The 22,466-nt window shown below is 52.7% G+C and overlaps 1 protein-coding gene across 1 annotated transcript in view; it reads right to left on the bottom strand.

Moving 5' to 3' along the window:
- Nucleotides 1-21,533, bottom strand: part of LOC138498142 (uncharacterized) — a 307,816-nt gene extending 286,283 nt beyond the window's left edge. Inside the window, exon 1 of the mRNA XM_069622020.1 lies at nt 20,890-21,533. The gene's annotated coding sequence lies outside the window, so the exon portion shown is untranslated. The remainder of the gene's footprint in view (nt 1-20,889) is intronic.
- Nucleotides 21,534-22,466: the final 933 nt, after the last annotated feature.

Genomic DNA, 22,466 nt, shown 5'->3' with positions numbered 1-22,466 from the left:
ACATTGTACAGTATTGTTGATGCACTTTAATGAGATCTAATACAAAGGGTGGTACCACTTTAGAATTGTATATAATTGCCATTGTTGAGTTTCCTAAGTACAAAGTGAGTTATTATGATAAGTGTACATAACCTTGAATATTGATTATATAAAGACTGTGTTCTAACCAATACAGTGTGTGGACATTCCTTTGTGGGGGCTTGGGGACTACACTGTACTTAAGAAACAGCCTGCATCACCTCCTGAGAAGCTAGGCCTTGATTGCTCGACCATTGCTACCGTACTAGAGAATCTTGGCTGGGGTCCTCTGTGCCTCTCTTCTACCATATAGAGAGCAGAAGTACAGTCACCCCCCACCGGTCCTTTACAAGCAGGCCTCTCTGTATGCCGATGATCTATTGATTTATATGGGCAATCCATCAGTGTCATGCCGTGCACTGACACAAATCCTAAGTGACTACCAGGGTTTCAGTGTCCTCAAGGTCAACTGGCAGAAATCAGTCTTCTTCCCCATACAGGGCGGGATTTTGGTAGTTTCACAGGACTGCCCCCACCAGGGGCCTACAACAGGCTTCCAATATTTGGGTATACAGTTGATATGATATGATATGGCATGTATAACGTGCCTTTACAAAGGTGTTTCAAGGTACAATGAGGGAAGGGAGGGAACAGAGGGAAGACAGAGACAATGATCCTACTAGGTCAGGTGACAATGAGATTGCACAAGTGCAGGTGAGGGGGAGAAGAAGTACAGTACGTAGGATAACAGTAAATAAATAAAAACAATTAATAAGAACAATAATAAGAAGTGCGGTCAGCTAGTGGCAGGTGCAAAGCGTCAGTGCAGACATCAGTTGGCAAGTGCTGGCAGGGGGCTATGGAGATACAGAAACAGCCCCATGTGCAAGGGTTGCCAGGGGGCAGTGCAGGAGTGCAACTGGCGGGGAGGGGACCTGGGCCTGAGATCAGAGGGTGGCCAGATGACCAGTGCAGATTCAGTTTCAGCCGGAAGATCAGCAGGGGAGAGGAGGAGAGAAAGCAGAAGCAGAGGTCTTGAGGTGCTTCCGGAACCAGAGAGGCAGGGAGGCTGTTGCAGAGGGAGGCTCCATCAGAGGAAAGAGATCTACCACCAACGTGTTGCTTGGAGAAGCGACTGACCCTGAGGGATTTGGAGGCGGATGAGCGAAGAGCTCGAGAAGGAAGGTTGGGCGAACATCTCTCAGAATTTCTCAGGTTAAATTTATACCTGATAATTGATAAGTTTAAGCTCAATATCACACATTGGCTGTCCCTTCCATTGAGTCTGATGGGCAAAGCAGCCCTTTTTAAAATGTTATCTCTGGCCAAGTTTCTCTAACGTACTGCGGAACGCACCTCTTCTGGTTTCCAAGTGGGTCTTTGGAAAGATTGAGGGGGTCCTCAGGGAGTTTTTGTCAGAGGGTAAGCAAGCACACATCGCCCTAAAAACCTTGCAGCATTCCGTGTGGGACGGTGGGATTAGCCAGTCCTGTTTGCAGCAATATTATTGGGCTGAACAGTTGGGATCGGTGAATGACTGGCTGCATGGAGACCCCGGATTACCACACATCGAATCTGTACGAGGCGGTGTGGGGGAGATCCCCGGCAAAGGTGCTTTATGGGAGGAGTGGGAGGACCAATGCTCTAGCTTATGACATGGCATGTGCAGCAGGTATTGGAGGCACATGGGCACATTGGTTGGGTGAGGGGGGCCCACTCTAAGTCAACCCCAGAACTCTTCAAGATGGATCACTTCTTTAGAAATTGGGAGAGTCACAGGATCTTGACCATGACTGATATCATGCAGGGGTCTAGCCTCGTCCCCTTTGAATCACTACAGAAGAGCTTTGGTCTCCGGGGCAGAGAGCGCTTCAGGCATATGCCGCAGACACACGCAATGAAGTCACAGTTCGCCGTCTTGAATAACGTTCCACAGTGCTCCCCGCTGGACTCCAAACTACTCCCGGCACGCATGGAGACCAGGGTCACTTCCACTCTTTATCAAGTATTGGCTGCTTTCGGGGCCCAGGAACTGTCCTGCCTCAAGGACAGATGGGAAGGCGATGTGAGCCCTCTGGATCCGGAGGAGTGGGTGGAGGCGTTGATATTCCATCAGGAGATTGGCATGCCTGCCAGGCTTTGCCTCATACAATATAAGATAAAAATAATGGGAGGGTTCCTGAGTTCAAGTCCTCTGGAGGAAATGCATTGACAGGCTGTCGGACGTATTGGGTTCAGAGGTCCCCAGAGAACCACAATGTGTGCTACTTGGGATATGGGGAAGGTTGGGTTTACTAATTATGAGAAGATATTCCCGTCTGTTGCTTTAGGACAAATCAAAAATGTTATTGCTTCATTCTGGGGGGTCCCCGGATCACCCTTGGACTGCCCGATGGTTGACAGAAGTGGACATGTGTATGGCCTTGGAGAGACTGGTGTATAATGCAAGGGGCGTCCTGTGAAGTCTACGAAGGTTGGGAGCAAATGAGAGGAGCAAGTAGGTAGGTGTTTCTATAGGGCAAGTGCTGAAGTTGGAAATTGTAATTAATGTTGCTCTCATTAGACTTTCTGCCATATGGTCGGCAAGTGTATTTTCTGTCTGCTTGTTTACGCTGCTATGCCAAGCAATGGTGTTTTGTTTGTTGTGTTTTTTCGTTGAAAACAATAAAAAATGTCATTACAAAAAATCAGGGCTTTGACTTTTTCATTCTACAGAAGCTGCCATCCTATATCTTGCACATTTCTTCACTTCTACTCTGCACTCTAAATAGTGTTCCCTTCTTAGTCTTCTTAACTCAGGTCCAAAAGGTCATTGGCCAGTGGCCGATGGACCGATATGGCCAGTACGACCCTGCTCACGCACCGCCTTACCCAGTCACCCTAAGTCCTCACACATTACCTCTTACCAGGCTCCTTACGTCTTGCACACTGCTTTACCCACTGACGTCACACTGTACCTCACATACTGACACCCATGCCTCACGCACTGCCTTACCCACTCACCCTCAGTCTTCACACATAACCTCTTACCAGGCTCCTTACGCCTTGCACGCTGCTTTACCCACTGACGTCACACAGTACCTCACATACTGACACCCATGCCTCACGCACCGCCTTACCCACTCACCCTCAGTCCTCACACATTACCTCTTACCAGGCTCCTTACGTCTTGCACACTGCTTTACCCACTGACGTCACACAGTACCTCACATACTGACACCCATGCCTCATGCACCGCCTTACCCACTCACCCTCAGTCCTCACATATGACCTCTTACCAGGCTCCTTACGCCTTGCACGCTGCTTTACCCACTGACATCACACAGTGCCTCACATACTGACACCCATACCTCACGCACTGCCTTACCCACTCACCCTCAGTCCTCACATATTACCTCTTAACAGGCTCCTTACGCCTTGCACGCTGCTTTACCCACTGACGTCACACAGTACCTCACATACTGACACCCATGCCTCACGCACCGCCTTACCCACTCACCCTCAGTCCTCACATATTACCTCTTACCAGGCTCCTTACGCCTTGCACACTGCTCTACCCACTGACCCTAAGATCTAACATACTGACAGCTATGCCTCACGGACTGCCTTACCCACTCACCCTCAGTCCTCACACATTACCTCTTACCAGGCTCCTTACGCCTTGCACGCTGCTTTACCCACTGACATCACACAGTACCTCACATACTGACACCCATGCCTCACGCACCGCCTTACCCACTCACCCTCAGTCCTCACACATTACCTCTTACCAGGCTCCTTACGCCTTGCACGCTGCTTTACCCACTGACGTCACACAGTACCTCACATACTGACACCCATGCCTCATGCACCGCCTTACCCACTCACCCTCAGTCCTCACATATGACCTCTTACCAGGCTCCTTACGCCTTGCACGCTGCTTTACCCACTGACATCACACAGTGCCTCACATACTGACACCCATACCTCACGCACTGCCTTACCCACTCACCCTCAGTCCTCACATATTACCTCTTAACAGGCTCCTTACGCCTTGCACGCTGCTTTACCCACTGACGTCACACAGTACCTCACATACTGACACCCATGCCTCACGCACCGCCTTACCCACTCACCCTCAGTCCTCACATATTACCTCTTACCAGGCTCCTTACGCCTTGCACACTGCTCTACCCACTGACCCTAAGATCTAACATACTGACAGCTATGCCTCACGGACTGCCTTACCCACTCACCCTCAGTCCTCACACATTACCTCTTACCAGGCTCCTTACGCCTTGCACGCTGCTTTACCCACTGACATCACACAGTACCTCACATACTGACACCCATGCCTCACGCACCGCCTTACCCACTCACCCTCAGTCCTCACACATTACCTCTTACCAGGCTCCTTACGCCTTGCACGCTGCTTTACCCACTGACGTCACACAGTACCTCACATACTGACACCCATGCCTCACGCACTGCCTTACCCACTCACCCTCAGTCCTCACACATTACCTCTTACCAGGCACCTTACGCCTTGCACGCTGCTTTACCCACTGACGTCACACAGTACCTCACATACTGACACCATTGCCTCACGCACCGTCTTACCCACTCACCCTCAGTCCTCACACATTACCTCTTACCAGGCTCCTTACGTCTTGCACGCTGCTTTACCCACTGACGTCACACAGTACCTCACATACTGACACCCATGCCTCACGCACCGCCTTACCCACTCACCCTCAGTCCTCACATATTGCCTCTTACCAGGCTCCTTACGCCTTGCACGCTGCTTTACCCACTGACATCACACAGTACCTCACATACTGACACCCATGCCTCACGCACTGCCTTACCCACTCACCCTCAGTCCTCACATATTACCTCTTACGAGGCTCCTTACGCCTTGCACGCTGCTTTACCCACTGACGTCACACAGTACCTCACATACTGACACCCATGCCTCACGCACCGCCTTACCCACTCACCCTCAGTCCTCACATATTACCTCTTACCAGGCTCCTTACGCCTTGCACACTGCTTTACCCACTGACCCTAAGATCTCACATACTGCAAGCTATGCCTCACGCACTGCCTTACCCACTCACCCTCAGTCCTCACATATTACCTCTTACCAGGCTCCTTACGTCTTGCACGCTGCTTTACCCACTGACATCACACAGTACCTCACATACTGACAGCCATGCCTCACGCACCGCCTTACCCACTCACCCTCAGTCCTCACATATTACCTCTTACCAGGCTCCTTACGTCTTGCACGCTGCTTTACCCACTGACATCACACAGTACCTCACATACTGACAGCCATGCCTCACGCACCGCCTTACCCACTCACCCTCAGTCCTCACATATTACCTCTTACTAGGCTCCTTACGTGTTTTGCACGCTGCTTTACCCACTGACATCACACAGTACGTCACATACTGACACCCATGCCTCACGCACTGCCTTACCCACTCACCCTCAGTCCTCACACATTACCTCTTACCAGGCTCCTTACGCCTTGCATGCTGCTTTACCCACTGACGTCACACAGTACCTCACATACTGACACCCATGCCTCACGCACCGCCTTACCCACTCACCCTCAGTACTCACATATTACCTCTTACCAGGCTCCTTACGTCTTGCACGCTGCTTTACCCACTGACGTCACACAGTACCTCACATACTGACAGCCATGCCTCACGCACCGCCTTACCCACTCACCCTCAGTCCTCACATATTACCTCTTACCAGGCTCCTTACACCTTGCACACTGCTTTACCCACTGACCCTAAGATCTCACATACTGACAGCCATGCCTCACGCACTTCCTTACCCACTCACCCTTAGTCCTCACATATTACCTCTTACCAGGCTCCTTACGTCTTGCACGCTGCTTTACCCACTGACATCACACAGTACCTCACATACTGACAGCCATGCCTCACGCACCGCCTTACCCACTCACCCTCAGTCCTCACATATTACCTCTTACCAGGCTCCTTACGTCTTGCACGCTGCTTTACCCACTGACATCACACAGTACCTCACATACTGACAGCCATGCCTCACGCACCGCCTTACCCACTCACCCTCAGTCCTCACATATTACCTCTTACCAGGCTCCTTACGTCTTGCACGCTGCTTTACCCACTGACGTCACACAGTACCTCACATACTGACACCCATGCCTCACGCACCGCCTTACCCACTCACCCTCAGTCCTCACATATTACCTCTTACCAGGCTCCTTACTCCTTGCACGCTGCTTTACCCACTGACATCACACAGTACCTCACATACTGACACCCATGCCTCACGCACCGCCTTACCCACTCACCCTCAGTCCTCACATATTACCTCTTGCCAGGCTCCTTACGCCTTGCACGCTGCTTTACCCACTGACGTCACACAGTACCTCACATACTGACACCCATGCCTCACGCACTGCCTTACCCACTCACCCTCAGTCCTCACATATTACCTCTTACCAGGCTCCTTACGCCTTGCACGCTGCTTTACCCACTGACGTCACACAGTACCTCACATACTGACAGCCATGCCTCGCGCACTTCCTTACCCACTCACCCTTAGTCCTCACATATTACCTCTTACCAGGCTCCTTACGTCTTGCACGCTGCTTTACCCACTGACATCACACAGTACCTCACATACTGACAGCCATGCCTCACGCACCGCCTTACCCACTCACCCTCAGTCCTCACATATTACCTCTTACCAGGCTCCTTACGTCTTGCACGCTGCTTTACCCACTGACATCACACAGTACCTCACATACTGACAGCCATGCCTCACGCACCGCCTTACCCACTCACCCTCAGTCCTCACATATTACCTCTTACCAGGCTCCTTACGTCTTGCACGCTGCTTTACCCACTGACGTCACACAGTACCTCACATACTGACACCCATGCCTCACGCACCGCCTTACCCACTCACCCTCAGTCCTCACATATTACCTCTTACCAGGCTCCTTACGTCTTGCACGCTGCTTTACCCACTGACGTCACACATTACCTCACATACTGACATCCATGCCTCACGCACCGCCTTACCCACTCACCCTCAGTCCTCACATATTACCTCTTACCAGGCTCCTTACATCTTGCACGCTGCTTTACCCACTGACGTCACACAGTACCTCACATACTGACAGCCATGCCTCACGCACCGCCTTACCCACTCACCCTCAGTCCTCACATATTACCTCTTACCAGGCTCCTTACGCCTTGCACGCTGCTTTACCCACTGACATCACACAGTACCTCAAATACTGACAGCCATGCCTCACGCACCGCCTTACCCACTCACCCTCAGTCCTCACATATTACCTCTTACCAGGCTCCTTACGCCTTGCACGCTGCTTTACCCACTGACGTCACACAGTACCTCACATACTGACACCCATCCCTCACGCACCGCCTTACCCACTCACCCTCAGTCCTCACATATTACCTCTTGCCAGGCTCCTTACACCTTGCACGCTGCTTTACCCACTGACGTCACACAGTACCTCACATACTGACACCCATGCCTCACGCACTGCCTTACCCACTCACCCTCAGTCCTCACATATTACCTCTTACCAGGCTCCTTACGCCTTGCACGCTGCTTTACCCACTGACGTCACACAGTACCTCACATACTGACAGCCATGCCTCGCGCACTTCCTTACCCACTCACCCTTAGTCCTCACATATTACCTCTTACCAGGCTCCTTACGTCTTGCACGCTGCTTTACCCACTGACATCACACAGTACCTCACATACTGACAGCCATGCCTCACGCACCGCCTTACCCACTCACCCTCAGTCCTCACATATTACCTCTTGCCAGGCTCCTTACGCCTTGCACGCTGCTTTACCCACTGACGTCACACAGTACCTCACATACTGACAGCCATGCCTCACGCACCGCCTTACCCACTCACCCTCAGTCCTCACATATTACCTCTTGCCAGGCTCCTTACGCCTTGCACGCTGCTTTACCCACTGACGTCACACAGTACCTCACATACTGACACCCATGCCTCACGCACTGCCTTACCCACTCACCCTCAGTCCTCACATATTACCTCTTACCAGGCTCCTTACGCCTTGCACGCTGCTTTACCCACTGACGTCACACAGTACCTCACATACTGACAGCCATGCCTCGCGCACTTCCTTACCCACTCACCCTTAGTCCTCACATATTACCTCTTACCAGGCTCCTTACGTCTTGCACGCTGCTTTACCCACTGACATCACACAGTACCTCACATACTGACAGCCATGCCTCACGCACCGCCTTACCCACTCACCCTCAGTCCTCACATATTACCTCTTACCAGGCTCCTTACGTCTTGCACGCTGCTTTCCCCACTGACATCACACAGTACCTCACATACTGACAGCCATGCCTCACGCACCGCCTTACCCACTCACCCTCAGTCCTCACATATTACCTCTTACCAGGCTCCTTACGTCTTGCACGCTGCTTTACCCACTGACGTCACACAGTACCTCACATACTGACACCCATGCCTCACGCACCGCCTTACCCACTCACCCTCAGTCCTCACATATTACCTCTTACCAGGCTCCTTACGTCTTGCACGCTGCTTTACCCACTGACGTCACACATTACCTCACATACTGACACCCATGCCTCACGCACCGCCTTACCCACTCACCCTCAGTCCTCACATATTACCTCTTACCAGGCTCCTTACATCTTGCACGCTGCTTTACCCACTGACGTCACACAGTACCTCACATACTGACAGCCATGCCTCACGCACCGCCTTACCCACTCACCCTCAGTCCTCACATATTACCTCTTACCAGGCTCCTTACGCCTTGCACGCTGCTTTACCCACTGACATCACACAGTACCTCAAATACTGACAGCCATGCCTCACGCACCGCCTTACCCACTCACCCTCAGTCCTCACATATTACCTCTTACCAGGCTCCTTACGCCTTGCACGCTGCTTTACCCACTGACGTCACACAGTACCTCACATACTGACACCCATCCCTCACGCACCGCCTTACCCACTCACCCTCAGTCCTCACATATTACCTCTTGCCAGGCTCCTTACACCTTGCACGCTGCTTTACCCACTGACGTCACACAGTACCTCACATACTGACACCCATGCCTCACGCACTGCCTTACCCACTCACCCTCAGTCCTCACATATTACCTCTTACCAGGCTCCTTACGCCTTGCACGCTGCTTTACCCACTGACGTCACACAGTACCTCACATACTGACAGCCATGCCTCGCGCACTTCCTTACCCACTCACCCTTAGTCCTCACATATTACCTCTTACCAGGCTCCTTACGTCTTGCACGCTGCTTTACCCACTGACATCACACAGTACCTCACATACTGACAGCCATGCCTCACGCACCGCCTTACCCACTCACCCTCAGTCCTCACATATTACCTCTTACCAGGCTCCTTACGTCTTGCACGCTGCTTTACCCACTGACATCACACAGTACCTCACATACTGACAGCCATGCCTCACGCACCGCCTTACCCACTCACCCTCAGTCCTCACATATTACCTCTTACCAGGCTCCTTACGTCTTGCACGCTGCTTTACCCACTGACGTCACACAGTACCTCACATACTGACACCCATGCCTCACGCACCGCCTTACCCACTCACCCTCAGTCCTCACATATTACCTCTTACCAGGCTCCTTACGTCTTGCACGCTGCTTTACCCACTGACGTCACACAGTACCTCACATACTGACACCCATGCCTCACGCACCGCCTTACCCACTCACCCTCAGTCCTCACATATTACCTCTTACCAGGCTCCTTACATCTTGCATGCTGCTTTACCCACTGACGTCACACAGTACCTCACATACTGACAGCCATGCCTCACGCACCGCCTTACCCACTCACCCTCAGTCCTCACATATTACCTCTTACCAGGCTCCTTACGCCTTGCACGCTGCTTTACCCACTGACATCACACAGTACCTCAAATACTGACAGCCATGCCTCACGCACCGCCTTACCCACTCACCCTCAGTCCTCACATATTACCTCTTACCAGGCTCCTTACGCCTTGCACGCTGCTTTACCCACTGACATCACACAGTACCTCACATACTGACACCCATGCCTCACGCACCGCCTTACCCACTCACCCTCAGTCCTCACATATTACCTCTTGCCAGGCTCCTTACGCCTTGCACGCTGCTTTACCCACTGACGTCACACAGTACCTCACATACTGACACCCATGCCTCACGCACTGCCTTACCCACTCACCCTCAGTCCTCACATATTATCTCTTACCAGGCTCCTTATGCCTTGCACGCTGCTTTACCCACTGACGTCACACAGTACCTCACATACTGACAGCCATGCCTCACGCACCGCCTTACCCACTCACCCTCAGTCCTCACATATTACCTCTTACCAGGCTCCTTACGCCTTGCACGCTGCTTTACCCACTGACATCACACAGTACCTCACATACTGACAGCCATGCCTCACGCACCGCCTTACCCACTCACCCTCAGTCCTCACATATTACCTCTTACCAGGCTCCTTACGCTTTGCACGCTGCTTTACCCACTGACATCAAACAGTACCTCACATACTGACACCCATGCCTCACGCAGCGCCTTACCCACTCACCCTCAGTCCTCACATATTACCTCTTACCAGGCTCCTTACGCCTTGCACGCTGCTTTACCCACTGACATCACACAGTACCTCACATACTGACAGCCATGCCTCACGCACCGCCTTACCCACTCACCCTCAGTCCTCACATATTACCTCTTACCAGGCTCCTTACGCTTTGCACGCTGCTTTACCCACTGACATCAAACAGTACCTCACATACTGACACCCATGCCTCACGCACCGCCTTACCCACTCACCCTCAGTCCTCACATATTACCTCTTACCAGGCTCCTTACGCCTTGCACGCTGCTTTACCCACTGACGTCACACAGTACCTTACATACTGACACCCATCCCTCACGCACCGCCTTTCCCACTCACCCTCAGTCCTCACATATTACCTCTTACCAGGCTCCTTACGCCTTGCACGCTGCTTTACCCACTGTCGTCACACAGTACCTCACATACTGACACCCATGCCTCATGCACCGCCTTACCCACTCACCCTCAGTCCTCACATATTACCTCTTACCAGGCTCCTTACGTCTTGCACGCTGCTTTACCCACTGACGTCACACAGTACCTCACATACTGACAGCCATGCCTCACGCACCGCCTTACCCACTCACCCTCAGTCCTCACATATTACCTCTTACCAGGCTCCTTACTTCTTGCACGCTGCTTTACCCACTGACGTCACACAGTACCTCACATACTGACAGCCATGCCTCACGCACCGCCTTACCCACTCACCCTCAGTCCTCACATATTACCTCTTACCAGGCTCCTTACGCTTTGCACGCTGCTTTACCCACTGACATCAAACAGTACCTCACATACTGACACCCATGCCTCACGCAGCGCCTTACCCACTCACCCTCAGTCCTCACATATTACCTCTTACCAGGCTCCTTACGCCTTGCACGCTGCTTTACCCACTGACATCACACAGTACCTCACATACTGACAGCCATGCCTCACGCACCGCCTTACCCACTCACCCTCAGTCCTCACATATTACCTCTTACCAGGCTCCTTACGCTTTGCACGCTGCTTTACCCACTGACATCAAACAGTACCTCACATACTGACACCCATGCCTCACGCACCGCCTTACCCACTCACCCTCAGTCCTCACATATTACCTCTTACCAGGCTCCTTACGCCTTGCACGCTGCTTTACCCACTGACGTCACACAGTACCTTACATACTGACACCCATCCCTCACGCACCGCCTTTCCCACTCACCCTCAGTCCTCACATATTACCTCTTACCAGGCTCCTTACGCCTTGCACGCTGCTTTACCCACTGTCGTCACACAGTACCTCACATACTGACACCCATGCCTCATGCACCGCCTTACCCACTCACCCTCAGTCCTCACATATTACCTCTTACCAGGCTCCTTACGTCTTGCACGCTGCTTTACCCACTGACGTCACACAGTACCTCACATACTGACAGCCATGCCTCACGCACCGCCTTACCCACTCACCCTCAGTCCTCACATATTACCTCTTACCAGGCTCCTTACTTCTTGCACGCTGCTTTACCCACTGACGTCACACAGTACCTCACATACTGACAGCCATGCCTCACGCACCGCCTTACCCACTCACCCTCAGTCCTCACATATTACCTCTTACCAGGCTCCTTACGCCTTGCACGCTGATTTACCCACTGACATCACACAGTACCAAACATACTGACAGCATGCCTCACGCACCGCCTTACCCACTCACCCTCAGTCCTCACATATTACCTCTTACCAGGCTCCTTACGCCTTGCACGCTGCTTTACCCACTGACATCACACAGTACATCACATACTGACACCCATGCCTCACGCACCGCCTTACCCACTCACCCTCAGTCCTCACATATTACCTCTTGCCAGGCTCCTTATGCCTTGCACGCTGCTTTACCCACTGACGTCACACAGTACCTCACATACTGACACCCATGCCTCACGCACCGCCTTACCCACTCACCCTCAGTCCTCACATATTACCTCTTACCAGGCTCCTTACGCCTTGCACGCTGCTTTACCCACTGACGTCACACAGTACCTCACATACTGACACCCATCCCTCACGCACCGCCTTACCCACTCACCCTCAGACCTCACATATTACCTCTTACCAGGCTCCTTACGTCTTGCACGCTGCTTTACCCACTGTCGTCACACAGTACCTCACATACTGACACCCATGCCTCACGCACCGCCTTACCCACTCACCCTCAGTCCTCACATATTACCTCTTACCAGGCTCCTTACGTCTTGCACGCTGCTTTACCCACTGACGTCACACAGTACCTCACATACTGACAGCCATGCCTCACGCACCGCCTTACCCACTCACCCTCAGTCCTCACATATTACCTCTTACCAGGCTCCTTACGCCTTGCACGCTGCTTTACCCACTGACGTCACTCAGTACCTCACATACTGACACCCATGCCTCACGCACAGCCTTACCCACTCACCCTCAGTCCTCACATATTACCTCTTAACAGGCTCCTTACGCCTTGCATGCTGCTTTACCCACTGACGTCACACAGTACCTCACATACTGACACCAATGCCTCACGCACCGCCTTACCCACTCACCCTCAGTACTCACATATTACCTCTTACCAGGCTCCTTACGCCTTGCACGCTGCTTTACCCACTGACGTCACACAGTACCTCACATACTGACACCCATGCCTCACGCACCGCCTTACCCACTCACCCTCAGTCCTCACATATTACCTCTTACCAGGCTCCTTACGTCTTGCACGCTGCTTTACCCACTGACGTCACACAGTACCTCACATACTGACAGCCATGCCTCACGCACCGCCTTACCCACTCACCCTCAGTCCTCACATATTACCTCTTACCAGGCTCCTTACGCCTTGCACGCTGCTTTACCCACTGACATCACACAGTACCTCACATACTGACAGCCATGCCTCACGCACCGCCTTACCCACTCACCCTCAGTCCTCACATATTACCTCTTACCAGGCTCCTTACGTCTTGCACGCTGCTTTACCCACTGACGTCACACAGTACCTCACATACTGACAGCCATGCCTCACGCACCGCCTTACCCACTCACCCTCAGTCCTCACATATTACCTCTTACCAGGCTCCTTACGTCTCGCACGCTGCTTTACCCACTGACGTCACACAGTACCTCACATACTGACAGCCATGCCTCACGCACCGCCTTACCCACTCACCCTCAGTCCTCACATATTACCTCTTACCAGGCTCCTTACGCCTTGCACGCTGCTTTACCCACTGACGTCACACAGTACCTCACATACTGACACCCATGCCTCACGCACCGCCTTACCCACTCACCCTCAGTCCTCACATATTACCTCTTACCAGGCTCCTTACGCCTTGCACGCTGCTTTACCCACTGACGTCACACAGTACCTCACATACTGACACCCATGCCTCACGCACCGCCTTACCCACTCACCCTCAGTCCTCACATATTACCTCTTACCACGCTCCTTACGCCTTGCACGCTGCTTTACCCACTGACGTCACACAGTACCTCACATACTGACACCCATGCCTCACGCACCGCCTTACCCACTCACCCTCAGTCCTCACATATTACCTCTTACCAGGCTCCTTACGTCTTGCACGCTGCTTTACCCACTGACGTCACACAGTACCTCACATACTGACAGCCATGCCTCACGCACCGCCTTACCCACTCACCCTCAGTCCTCACATATTACCTCTTACCAGGCTCCTTACGCCTTGCACGCTGCTTTACCCACTGACATCACACAGTACCTCACATACTGACAGCCATGCCTCACGCACCGCCTTACCCACTCACCCTCAGTCCTCACATATTACCTCTTACCAGGCTCCTTACGTCTTGCATGCTGCTTTACCCACTGACATCACACAGTACCTCACATACTGACAGCCATGCCTCACGCACCGCCTTACCCACTCACCCTCAGTCCTCACATATTACCTCTTACCAGGCTCCTTACGCCTTGCACGCTGCTTTACCCACTGACGTCACACAGTACCTCACATACTGACAGCCATGCCTCACGCACCGCCTTACCCACTCACCCTCAGTCCTCACATATTACCTCTTACCAGGCTCCTTACGTCTTGCACGCTGCTTTACCCACTGACGTCACACAGTACCTCACATACTGACAGCCATGCCTCACGCACCGCCTTACCCACTCACCCTCAGTCCTCACAAATTACCTCTTACCAGGCTCCTTACGCCTTGCACGCTGCTTTACCCACTGACATCACACAGTACCTCACATACTGACACCCATGCCTCACGCACCGCCTTACCCACTCACCCTCAGTCCTCACATATTACCTCTTGCCAGGCTCCTTACGCCTTGCACGCTGCTTTACCCACTGACGTCACACAGTACCTCACATACTGACACCCATGCCTCATGCACCGCCTTACCCACTCACCCTCAGTCCTCACATATTACCTCTTACCAGGCTCCTTACGCCTTGCACGCTGCTTTACACACTGACGTCACACAGTACCTCACATACTGACAGCCATGCCTCACGCACCGCCTTACCCACTCACCCTCAGTCCTCACATATTACCTCTTACCAGGCTCCTTACGCCTTGCACGCTGCTTTACCCACTGACATCACACAGTACCTCACATACTGACAGCCATGCCTCACGCACCGCCTTACCCACTCACCCTCAGTCCTCACATATTACCTCTTACCAGGCTCCTTACGCCTTGCACGCTGCTTTACCCACTGACATCACACAGTACCTCACATACTGACACCCATGCCTCACGCACCGCCTTACCCACTCACCCTCAGTCCTCACATATTACCTCTTACCAGGCTCCTTACGCCTTGCACGCTGCTTTACCCACTGACGTCACACAGTACCTCACATACTGACACCCATCCCTCACGCACCGCCTTACCCACTCACCCTCAGTCCTCACATATTACCTCTTACCAGGCTCCTTACGTCTTGCACGCTGCTTTACCCACTGACGTCACACAGTACCTCACATACTGACAGCCATGCCTCACGCACCGCCTTACCCACTCACCCTCAGTCCTCACATATTACCTCTTACCAGGCTCCTTACGCCTTGCACGCTGCTTTACCCACTGACGTCACACAGTACCTCACATACTGACACCCATGCCTCACGCACCGCCTTACCCACTCACCCTCAGTCCTCACATATTACCTCTTACCAGGCTCCTTACGTCTTGCACGCTGCTTTACCCACTGACGTCACACAGTACCTCACATACTGACAGCCATGCCTCACGCACCGCCTTACCCACTCACCCTCAGTCCTCACATATTACCTCTTACCAGGCTCCTTACGCCTTGCACGCTGCTTTACCCACTGACATCACACAGTACCTCACATACTGACAGCCATGGCTCACGCACCGCCTTACCCACTCACCCTCAGTCCTCACATATTACCTCTTACCAGGCTCCTTACGCCTTGCACGCTGCTTTACCCACTGACATCACACAGTACCCCACATACTGACACCCATGCCTCACGCACCGCCTTACCCACTCACCCTCAGTCCTCACATATTACCTCTTGCCAGGCTCCTTACGCCTTGCACGCTGCTTTACCCACTGACGTCACACAGTACCCCACATACTGACACCCATGCCTCACGCACCGCCTTACCCACTCACCCTCAGTCCTCACATATTACCTCTTACCAGGCTCCTTACGCCTTGCACGCTGCTTTACCCACTGACGTCACACAGTACCTCACATACTGACACCCATCCCTCACGCACCGCCTTACCCACTCACCCTCAGTCCTCACATATTACCTCTTACCAGGCTCCTTACGCCTTGCACGCTGCTTTACCCACTGTCGTCACACAGTACCTCACATACTGACACCCATGCCTCACGCACCGCCTTACCCACTCACCCTCAGTCCTCACATATTACCTCTTACCAGGCTCCTTACGTCTTGCACGCTGCTTTACCCACTGACGTCACACAGTACCTCACATACTGACAGCCATGCCTCACGCACCGCCTTACCCACTCACCCTCAGTCCTCACATATTACCTCTTACCAGGCTCCTTACGCCTTGCACGCTGCTTTACCCACTGACGTCACACAGTACCTCACATACTGACAGCCATGCCTCACGCACCGCCTTACCCACTCACCCTCAGTCCTCACATATTACCCCTTACCAGGCTCCTTACGCCTTGCACGATGCTTTACCCACTGACGTCACACAGTACCTCACATACTGACAGCCATGCCTCACGCACCGCCTTACCCACTCACCCTCAGTCCTCACATATTACCTCTTACCAGGCTCCTTACGTCTTGCACGCTGCTTTACCCACTGACGTCACACAGTACCTCACATACTGACACCCATGCCTCACGCACCGCCTTACCCACTCACCCTCAGTCCTCACATATTACCTCTTACCAGGCTCCTTACGTCTTGCACGCTGCTTTACCCACTGACGTCACACAGTACCTCACATACTGACAGCCATGCCTCACGCACCGCCTTACCCACTCACCCTCAGTCCTCACATATTACCTCTTACCAGGCTCCTTACGCCTTGCGCGCTGCTTTACCCACTGACATCACACAGTACCTCACATACTGACAGCCATGCCTCATGCACCGCCTTACCCACTCACCCTCAGTCCTCACATATTACCCCTTACCAGGCTCCTTGCGCCTTGCACGCTGCTTTACCCACTGACATCACACAGTACCTCACATACTGACAGCCATGCCTCACGCACCGCCTTACCCACTCACCCTCAGTCCTCACATATTACCTCTTACCAGGCTCATTATGTCTTGCACGCTGCTTTACCCACTGACGTCACACAGTACCTCACATACTGACAGCCATGCCTCACGCACCGCCTTACCCACTCACCCTCAGTCCTCACATATTACCTCTTACCTGGCTCCTTACGCCTTGCACGCTGCTTTACCCACTGACGTCACACAGTACCTCACATACTGACACTCATGCCTCACGCACCGCCTTACCCACTCACCCTCAGTCCTCACATATTACCTCTTACCAGGCTCCTTACGCCTTGCACGCTGCTTTACCCACTGACGTCACACAGTACCTCACATACTGACACCCATGCCTCACGCACCGCCTTACCCACTCACCCTCAGTCCTCACATATTACCTCTTACCAGGCTCCTTACGCCTTGCACGCTGCTTTACCCACTGACGTCACACAGTACCTCACATACTGACACCCATGCCTCACGCACCGCCTTACCCACTCACCCTCAGTCCTCACATATTACCTCTTACCAGGCTCCTTACGTCTTGCACGCTGATTTACCCACTGACGTCACACAGTACCTCACATACTGACAGCCATGCCTCACACACCGCCTTACCCACTCACCCTCAGTCCTCACATATTACCTCTTACCAGGCTCCTTACGCCTTGCACGCTGCTTTACCCACTGACATCACACAGTACCTCACATACTGACAGCCATGGCTCACGCACCGCCTTACCCACTCACCCTCAGTCCTCACATATTACCTCTTACCAGGCTCCTTACGTCTTGCACGCTGCTTTACCCACTGACATCACACAGTACCTCACATACTGACAGCCATGCCTCACGCACCGCCTTACCCACTCACCCTCAGTCCTCACATATTACCTCTTACCAGGCTCCTTACGCCTTGCACACTGCTTTACCCACTGACGTCACACAGTACCTCACATACTGACAGCCATGCCTCACGCACCGCCTTACCCACTCACCCTCAGTCCTCACATATTACCTCTTACCAGGCTCCTTATGCCTTGCACGCTGCTTTACCCACTGATGTCACACAGTACCTCACATACTGACAGCCATGCCTCACGCACTGCCTTACCCACTCACCCTCAGTCCTCACACATTACCTCTTACCAGGCTCCTTACGCCTTGCATGCTGCTTTACCCACTGACGTCACACAGTACCTCACATACTGACAGCCATGCCTCACGCACCGCCTTACCCACTCACCCTCAGTCCTCACATATTACCTCTTAGCAGGCTCCTTACGTCTTGCACGCTGCTTTACCCACTGACGTCACACAGTACCTCACATACTGACAGCCATGCCTCACGCACCGCCTTACCCACTCACCCTCAGTCCTCACATATTACCTCTTACCAGGCTCCTTACGCCTTGCACGATGCTTTACCCACTGACGTCACACAGTACCTCACATACTGACAGCCATGCCTCACGCACCGCCTTACCCACTCACCCTCAGTCCTCACATATTACCTCTTACCAGGCTCCTTACGTCTTGCACGCTGCTTTACCCACTGACGTCACACAGTACCTCACATACTGACACCCATGCCTCACGCACCGCCTTACCCACTCACCCTCAGTCCTCACACATTACCTCTTACCAGGCTCCTTACGCCTTGCACGCTGCTTTACCCACTGACGTCACACAGTACCTCACATACTGACATCATGCCTCACGCACCGCCTTACCCACTCACCCTCAGTCCTCACATATTACCTCTTACCAGGCTCCTTACGTCTTGCACGCTGCTTTACCCACTGACGTCACACAGTACCTCACATACTGACAGCCATGCCTCACGCACCGCCTTACCCACTCACCCTCAGTCCTCACACATTACCTCTTACCAGGCTCCTTACGCCTTGCATGCTGCTTTACCCACTGACATCACACAGTACCTCACATACTGACACCCATGCCTCACGCACCGCCTTACCCACTCACCCTCAGTCCTCACATATTACCTCTTACCAGGCTCCTTACGTCTTGCACGCTGCTTTACCCACTGACGTCACACAGTACCTCACATACTGACACCCATGCCTCACGCACTGCCTTACCCACTCACCCTCAGTCCTCACATATTACCTCTTACCAGGCTCCTTACGTGTCTTGCACGCTGCTTTACCTGCTGACGTCACACAGTACCTCACATACTGACCCTTGGGCTTACAGATGCTCTCCTTTGATTCACTTGCCCTCAGACCTCACGAAGTTTCACACACCAAAACACATCCTCATAACTCATATACGGAATCATCTTCATTATACTGTGCTCACTAGCACCCAGTGTACCCCCTCCCCTCACACACTGTCCCACCCACTTACCACCAGACATCAAACACCAACTCACATTGAACCTGAGACCCAGGACATTGCAACATCTCCTCACCCTTAGCTCTCACAATCGACCACCGACACTGATCCTCAAACATTGCACACTATGTCACAAATGCATCCACACACCTCACACACTTCCTCCTCCACCAATCCCCTGACATCATACACTATCTCACACTCTGGCCCTGAGGCCGTAAACACCAACCCACATACTCACCATCAGGCACTGCTGACAAGTGACTTTGCACTGCCTACACAAGCCCTGATTCATGGAACTGTGCAAAGTATATTTTTGCAGTGCAAAGTCATTATGTGCTGCACAAATGATTATGCATTGACTATGCGCTGGCTTTGCATTGCAAAAATACTCTGTGCACAGTTCCATGAATCAGGGTTTGTGTCGGCCGTGCAAAGTCACTTTTCAGCACTTCAAAGTCACTTTGAACCCTGTAAAAAAAATCCCTTGAATTGGGCCGTGTGCGTTTTATATAAAAAGCTCTGTAGACCATGAAACATTGGCTAGGTGGGACTACTTGAGCCCACCACCTGACGGCCAGCCTTCGCCAGACTACCCCCGTGTTACTCACATACTGCATATCACCTAGCATTCCTAATCAATAGACCTCCCGTACCGTGTAGGGTCCTAGGTTAGCACTGGTCAGAGGTCTAGAAAGATACCAACAGTCGCTTTACAGGGGAGTAGGGGTTTGGGGGGTGGGGGTTTTGGCGAAAAAGCAAAGGAAAAGATTGTCTTCAATAGAAAGTTGCCTAGCAAACTATGCCTTTCCATGTATCCCGTGAATACAGAACTAGAATACATTGAAGCGTTGCCTGCATCGATTTCACCTAAAACCACTCAAGGTCCCCAATTTCATGAATTCACTTCTTGGAGGAAACATGCTTTGGGGGACATTTCGTTGAATGCTTGCATTTATAATTTTTAAGGGCTAAGAAAATGAGAATAACGCCAGAGAGAAAAGTTGTCCAATAACTCACCTGTCGAAGTCTAGACTCGGTGGGCTCGCATTCGGGGCCGGTGCTTCGTAAACGGCCTGGTCTCCGCCTTTTATCTCAGCAGGACAGGCAGCCGCGCCCATCACGCAGCTTATTATCACGAAGGCAGGTGCAGTGTACTGACAAACCACACGAGGGCGACACGCACTTAACACTGGTGTTCAGTGCTTACTCCCGATACCGGTGTTGTATGCTATCCTGCCTCCCATGGTAGCATGTGGGAGGCAGTGTTCGGCAATCTTCGGAGTCACGCCCACTTGATGGCTACAGCCACGCATGCAGCCCGAAATGAAAAGCTAATGTCATAGCCCGCCCCATGGCTACAGCCACGCATGCAGCCCGAAATGAAAAGCTAATGTCATAGCCCGCCCCATGGCTACAGCCATACATGCAGCCCGAAATGAAAAGCTAATGTCATAGCCCGCCCCATGGCTACAGCCATACATGCAGCCCGAAATGAAAAGCTAATGTCATAGCCCGCCCCATGGCTACAGCCATACATGCAGCCCGAAATGAAAAGCTAATGTCATAGCCCGCCCCATGGCTACAGCCATACATGCAGCCCGAAATGAAAAGCTAATGTCATAGCCCGCCCGATGGCTACAGCCATACATGCAGCCTGAAATGAAAAGCTAATGTCATAGCCCGCCTACAGCCCGCCCTCCAACATCTCTGTTCCGGGATTGGCCAGAGCTACCAGGTGGGCGTTGTTTCAGGGCCTTCACTCTGTCATGGGAAGCCGAATATCATACAGTATGGTATAATATACGGCTTCCCATGTTGGGGTTTTTTTAATACTGTGCAAAGTCTGGGAGCCTAGCATTCGCTCAGTTGTACATTTGCGCACATGTTATTATTTTAAATGGTATAATCATAAGAAAGGTTGTACTGTTACAGTAGATGGAGCACTTACACATGTTTTATGGCATAATTAACCTTTCTATATTTGATTCCAACATCAAAGCACAAGGAATCACTGCAGGAGCCTCTCTTAAGGATAAAGGGGGAGGTGGGGCTCAGTCACACAACTCTGTCATAATGCAGGGGGGTGCACGGTAGGTGTTGTGTACGTGGTACACATAACGCGCATGCGCGGCCCGCGAGCCGGCGCATGCGCGCCAGTTAATAAAGGTGGTGCCCGGCGGCAGTTCGCGCCGGAGCGCCGGAACAGGCGGACGTCTCCAGTGTACGTTCTTGCGCGATCCACCTGCGCGCAGGGCCCTAGATCTAGGAGGGGCCCGCACTCCACCGCAGTGGGCCCTCCGATCACAACACTGGCGACGAGGAGGTACGGTCCACTTCCGCGCCCGATGACCACGGAGTAACGGAAGTTTGCCGTGTCACGGACCCACGGAGCACCGGCGGCCATTTTCTTTTCACCTGCTCCCCGTCACACGTGGCGACAGTGGTTGCGGCCCAACAGGGTGCTCGTGCCCCACTCGCCAACGGCGTCGGAAGACACCAAAGAACAATTTTTGGAACGCCCACAGTCCTGCAGGCGCAAGACTGTGGCAACTGAGAAGAAAGAAGGGGGTTTTCGCACCCAACCCTACCACGAG

The sequence above is a fragment of the Ambystoma mexicanum genome, chromosome 5q, assembly GCF_040938575.1.
Source record: "Ambystoma mexicanum isolate Mex_15411 chromosome 5q, UKY_AmexF1_1, whole genome shotgun sequence".
NCBI lineage: Eukaryota > Metazoa > Chordata > Amphibia > Caudata > Ambystomatidae > Ambystoma > Ambystoma mexicanum.
Note: the sequence above shows the minus strand (reverse complement) of the source record. Positions and strands in the feature narration are given on the sequence as shown.